Source organism: Paroedura picta, chromosome 4, assembly GCF_049243985.1.
Source record: "Paroedura picta isolate Pp20150507F chromosome 4, Ppicta_v3.0, whole genome shotgun sequence".
Taxonomy (NCBI): Eukaryota; Metazoa; Chordata; class Lepidosauria; order Squamata; family Gekkonidae; genus Paroedura; species Paroedura picta.
The window spans coordinates 11194908-11201426 of record NC_135372.1 but is presented as its reverse complement, the minus strand read 5'-3'; positions in this window follow the sequence as shown (position 1 = coordinate 11201426).

The window sequence follows — 6519 nt, the reverse complement described above, 5'->3', positions numbered from 1 at the left end:
TTCAAGTGAAGGGACTGAAGCATGAATACAATAATGACATCTGTCCATGGGAAGGGCTGACTTCCCGATCACTCTCTCCCCCTGCCTGAGAGAGCAAATGAAAGGCTGTGGCAGGGCCAGCTGTCCTGGATCCTCCCTGGGGGAGAGGGGAAGCCGGGCACCTGTTCCACAAGGAGACCTGGAGGCAGCTTGCTGCTCTGTTTTGGCTAGGGCCTTGCAGGGATACCAACAGCTGCGGGGGACAGACCTGGCCAGCCACTTCCTGCTTCTCTCTGGGCTAAGGACTGGGCCAGGCTTGACTCCCAAGCAGTTTTTATGGGGCTCTGAGCCAACTGAGGCCTTGGTTGACATGTCAGCTGAAGCCCTCGGGATCCAGGAAGGGCCACCTGACTTGAGGCTAAGGGCCCTGGGTGCCAAGCAGGGAGAGGCTGGCATCTGAGAAATAGAGTCCAGGCCCATTACCCCCCTTCTTGGCATCCTTGTCCTGGAGTTCTTTCTTTGCTTGCTTTTTTGCCATCAAGTTGCAGCCAACTCTTGGTTGGGGCTTCAAGGCAAGAAATGCTCAGAGGTGATTTTGCCCTTCCTGCCTCTGCTCAGCTAGCCTGGGGGGGGGTCTTCCTGGAGGGTCTCCCCTCCAAGTACTGAGCAGGGCCAACCCCACTTGATTCCTGAGATCAGCTGATATCGGGCTAGCTGGGGCTCTCCAGGTCAGGGATGCCCCAGTGCAGAGTTGTGCAAAGAAGCCTGCCAGCTCATCCACATTCCACAGAGGCTCCTCTTGGGCAGGCAGGCAGGCAGGCAGGCAGGCATGTGTGCCGACGTCTCTATATATGTCCCAGATAGCAAAGCAAAGGGGGAGCTGAGGAGGGCCCCGCTCCAGGGCTAAGAATAGAGCAGCATCAGCCGTGGGCAGTGCTGTGCCCACCAGAGGCCGGGGGAAGAAGCAGCCCCCTCTGCTATTTCCGCAGGCCCAGCTTCCACCAGCAGGCTCCTTTTGATCTTGGGAACGGTCAGCTCTTTGTCTGGACAGGTCGAACAGATGCTGGCTTGTCTGTGGGAGGGAAGCCTTGCAGATTTCTGCCCCAAAAGGGATCTGTCCCTCGCCACCAGTGGCACACGCTTCTTGCTCTCGTGCTGAAAACAGCCAAGGGTATGTATGTTGCTTTTGTGGCCTGTCCCCAAAAGTCTTGCCCTCAATGCTGGACTCCCCCCCCCCTCCCACACACACACACACACCATCTGTTCGCTTTAGACTGGTTTCCAAAAGTGAGAGGTGGGCGGGGTTCACCAGTGGGCACAGAGCATTTCCCCCCCATAAGAAGGTCTTGCCCCCCAGCCTGTTTGTTTGCTGCTGGTCTGGATTTGCCTGCCCCAGAACCACCACCGCAGCTGGGGGAAGACGTGATCCTGAGGCGTCACCAGCACGGTTCTGGCGCAACCTGGTTGCCATGGACACCAGAGGCCGTTGCCAGCCTCCCTGGAGGGGGAGAGTAGGGAACGCCTGCTGCTTAATTGCCAGGTGCCGGTGCAGTCAAATTGCAACTCCAGCTCAGAGGGCTGGGCCGGGCCCTCTCCCTCTCCCAGCAAGCGCTGCTCTCATCCCTGGGAGGAGGCCAGGAGAGGCCGGGACAAACTGCAGACCCGGCCAGCTGCTTTTCATTTAGCAGCCTCCAATGGGGGGGGGGGGCGGGCGGGGAGGAACACCATGTGCAGAAGGGGCCGGGCTGAGGGTCCCAGCGAGGCTCCACTCTGGCTGGAGGGGGTTCATTTGGTGCACAGTATGAATGCAGGGACTGAGCTTTGACTCTTCCAACTGCAACCAGATGAAAAGCCAAGCCTGTCTCTGCACAGCATGGGGGGGGGGGGGATGGGGATGACACATTTTGGGCCCCTGAAGTCCATAGTCCGAGGGCATAGAATTAAACCCCAGTTTCTTCACAATGAAGCCACCTTCTGCTGGCTGCAGCTCTCCAGGGTCCCAAAGGATTGGACATCACCCACCACCAGATCTTTTAGCTGGAGATGCTGCTAGGAACCGAACCTGGGACCCTCTGCATGCCAAGCAGATCCTGGGCCATGGGTGTTCCTACTCGGTAAGCTCAGGCTCAGGGCTAGAGAGCATCTGCCTTGTATGCACAGGGTCCGCAGATTCAGTCACCAGCACCTCCAATGAAAAGGTGAGAGGCAGCGGGGATGCAGAAGAACCCCACCTGAGACCCCAGACAACCCCAAGGAGGATGGCCCTGATGGATCAAGGATTGGATTCACTAGAAAGCCATTTTGCATAATCCAGCCACCAGCTTCCAGACAGGGAAACCCGGTTAACAGAATGTGAGATCTGGGCAGTGGTGATGTTACGGAATGTTTGTAAGCATTCCAACTGCAGAGGGTGAATGTGTCCATAACAGACAGCAGCAACCAACTGGAGAGAGGTTGAAGGTGAGGGTGAGATGCGGGCCGGCCAAGGGACTCTGGAGCCTTGTGGACTAAGCCCTGGGGGGAAGGCAGGTTGTCGCAGGATGCAAAATCACAAAAGTATCCCAAATGGCTGGAAATCTCAGCGGATCTATCATTTTCGGTGTTTTATTTAATACCTTTATGTTGACAGCCCTGTTTAACCACATGAGAGAGCACCAGAATGTTGTGTAGGAGACCGAGGGGGGGGGGAGTGTCCCATGAACATTCAAGCTGGGCTAAACACATAGTGTGGAACTTGACCCACATTGACTGCATTCACAAGTGATGCCTTCAATCAGTTATGCAACCCACTGGAGAGCTTATTCTGGCCCCTGCCAGGCAGCTCCTCCTCCGTCCCTGGCTAGTTTTCCATCTCCCTTGGATTTTCTGTGCCTCGGCCCTGGGTGTGTGCTCTCTGGGACTGGAAAGAGACAGAGCTGGCTGCCAGGGCTGCCCGCCCGCCCACCGGCAGCAACGATACCATCTCCCATTTGCCTGCCCTGCTGGGGGGAGAGGCCATCCAGCCTCCCTCCCTCCCTCCCCCCCCTCTCTCTGGGGCATGAGCAGGCGAGGGCAAAGGGAGGCAGCCAGCCATGGATGCTGGCCACAAAGAAAGTTTTCCTGCCTGCTGCTTCCAGCACCCAAACTGGACTTCCTGCTTTTCTTGGGTGTGTTCCCTGTAGGGTGTTTTGTTTTGCTTCCCCGGCTTGGCCTTGAAGGGCCGTGGGACAGACTGCAGTCAAGCAGGTTCAGCTTCTGCAGTCAAGCCTGTTTAGCTTCTGTCCTCCAACATCTGCCCAAGGTGTCTGTTTTGGGGCAAGCAGAGAGGCCTCCTTTCCCCTAAGAACACCTGAAGAGGCTCCTGGGCCACTGCAGCAAGGGGCAGACCAGCCCCTGGGAGACTCCCCTTCCAACACCACCTCTACCCTGAAGCTCACAGGAAAAGCCCCTCTAATACGAGTCATTCAATGGGGCTTCCTCCCTCTCATTACCCAACCTACCTTACAAGGTTGTTTTGAAAGCCTGATGTAGGAGGGCAAATTCCTAGTACAAAGGGTTGCCAATTTCCAGGTGGTGGCTGCAATTCTCCTGGGATTACAACTGAACAAAGTTTGAGTCCAGCAGTCCCTTTAAGACCAATAAAGTTTTATTTGAGGTATAATCTTTCATGTGCATGTAGATGAAATCTTATACCTTGAATAACACTATTGGTCTTAAAGGGGCCGCTGGGTTCAAACTTTGCTCTGTTGCATCAGCCTAACATGGGTACACATCTAGGATTTCAACTGATATCCAGGCTGAAGAAGAAGAGCTGGATTTTATACATCGCTTGTCTTAAAGCACTTTAGGGTCAAGAGTTGAAAGGGGTCCTGTAGACCATCTAGTCCCACCCCCTGCTCAATGTAGGATCAGTCTCAAGCATCCAGGATGAGTATCTGTCCAACCGCTGCTTAGAGACCAGCAGTAAGGGGGAGCCCATTCCACTGCTGACTGTGAACATTTTTTCCTGATATCTAGCTGATATTGTTCTCCACGTAGTTTAAACCCATTACTATGGGTCCTATCCTCTGCTGCCAACTGAACCACTCCTTGTCCTCTGAGTGACAACCTTTCAAATACTTAAAGACAGCAATCATGTCTCCTCTTCTCCAGGCTGAACATTCCCAAGTCCCTCAATCTTTCTTTATAGGGGTTGGTCCCTAGGCTTCTTCCCATTCTTGTCGCTCTCCTCTGAATCCTCTCCATTTTGTCCACATCATTTTGGAAGTGAGGCTTCCAGAACTGCACACAGGACTCCAGGTGTGACTGACCAATGTGGTATACATTAGGACTATGATATCTTGCGATTTTGATGTGATGCCTCTTGCTGATACAGCCCAAGACTGCATTGGCCTTTTTTACCGCCTCATCACACTGTCTGCTCAAATCTAGTAGACCCCTGTCAGGATTGTAGAATCTCTGTCATAAATTAGCTTGAGTTCCTCCATGTCAGTTATATTGTTTTATATTGCTTGGCGCCTGCTTGCTCCAGGCCCTGTATCCTTGCTAGCTATAAAAGTGAATAGTTTGTTATGTTAACCTTATCACATGTTGTGGGCTCTCGGGATTGTTGTCACCTCCTCAAGGTTGTGAGAATGTATTCCTGTTTTTCTTAAACATATGTCTTTTCTCTTGTCTCCCCTCCCTTGGGAACTGTCAAGTTTTGGGCGGGAGAATTGTATTGATAAGCAGAGGCAAATCTGAACTCTGGTCAGATTTGACTTTTCAGTCCTTAGCGTATAGTACTTTTCCAATAAAGCTTTCTTTAACTAAGAAGCCTGTTGCGAGTTTTCTGTACGTTTGACAACCCCAAGATCACGTTCACACACTCACTGCTACCCAGAAATGTATATCTTCCATCCAGTATGCATGCTTCTAATTTTTATGACCCAGATGTAGCTCTATACTTCTGATTGAATTGCATCTTGTTCTTATTGGTCCACTTTTCCAGCGTGTTCAGATCTTGTTGAACTCTTTCTCTATCTTCTGGGGTGTTTACTACTCCTCCTCATTTGGCATCACCTGCAAATTTAATCCCTCCATCCTCCCAATACTGAGGCCTATGGCACCCCACTGCTCACCTCCCACCACTCTGATAAGATACCACTGACAACCACTCTTTGGGTATGGTTCTCTAGCCAGTTCCCATTTACCCATCAGAACATCATGGGGAAACTTGTCAAAAGCCTTACTGGAAATCCAGTAAAAACATCCACTGAGCTTCCACTATCTAGTAAGCCCATCACTCGGTCAAAGAAGGAAAACAGGTTAGTCTGGCAGGACATGCTGGAGACAAATCTGTGCTGGCTTCTCTGGAAATTATTCTCCAGAGGACTGCAGATCACCTCCTTCATTATTGCTGCATTATTGAGGTCAGACTCACTGGCTTGTAGTTTCCTGGGTCATCTCTCCTCCTTTTTGCAGTTTGGTATAACATTCACTCTTCTCCAGTCTTCTGACACCTCTCCAGTCCCCCAAGAGGTCCTAAAGATAATGGATAAGGTTTCTGCAAGCTCTCCAGAAAGTTCTTTGAGCACTCTTGGGTGCAAACTATCTCGCCCAGGGGATCTGAACTCATCCGGTGCTGCCAGATGCCTCTCTGTCCATGTCCACCTGCTACCTAGACACTATACCTAGCCTACTACATCCTAGATGCGTCCATTTCTTCTGGGAAAGAGGCAAAACAGGCATATGAGCCTTTCTCTTTGTCCTCAGAGTCTCTCCACCTTCACCCAACAGTGGGCCTATTGCCTCTTTCACCTTATGTTTGCTTGTCACATCTCTGAAAAAGCTTTTCTTGTTATAGTGGGAGCACTAGCTTTGGCCTCTCTGAGGGCTGACTTGCAGTATCTAGTAACCAGCAGATACTCTTCTTTAGAGGTCTGTCCTTCCGATTCTTGAATGTTTCCTTTTTCTTCCTGAGCTCCTCCTGAAGTTCTCTGTTTATCCAAATAGGCTTCTTGGGGGGGCCCTGCCATGTTTCTATCTTGCTGGAACAGACATGGCTCGAGCAAGCAATAGCACTTGTTTAAAGAGAGCCCACCGGTCACTTGCTCCTTCTCTGCCATGGGATGACACTCATCATGTCTCCGAGTTTATTAAAGTCTGCCCTACGAAAGTCTAAGACACCCATCATTGCAAGGTCCTGTGGCCCAGGTAGTCTATCAAGCTGCTTAAGGAGAGCAGCACCCACATCTTCACCCTGTTTAGGTGGACTGGAGCAGACGCCAGCCACCAAACTCTTTGTTTTTCCCCTCCCTTATGTTCACCCAGATACTTTCCAACATACTCTCCTCCTCTAGTATCTCTCGACAGGCAAGCCCTCTCTTCAGATACCAGAATGTTACCTGTACCATTTTGTTGTTTCATCTAAACCGCTCTGAGCCTTTGGGGAGGGTGGTCAATAAATAAGTAAATAAGTAAATAAATGCATACATACAGCGCCTCTCCACCTCCTCTTTTGACCTTTTCTGTTTCTTTTGAACAACTCCTTTCCCTCCACTACTGCATTCCAGTCAAGGG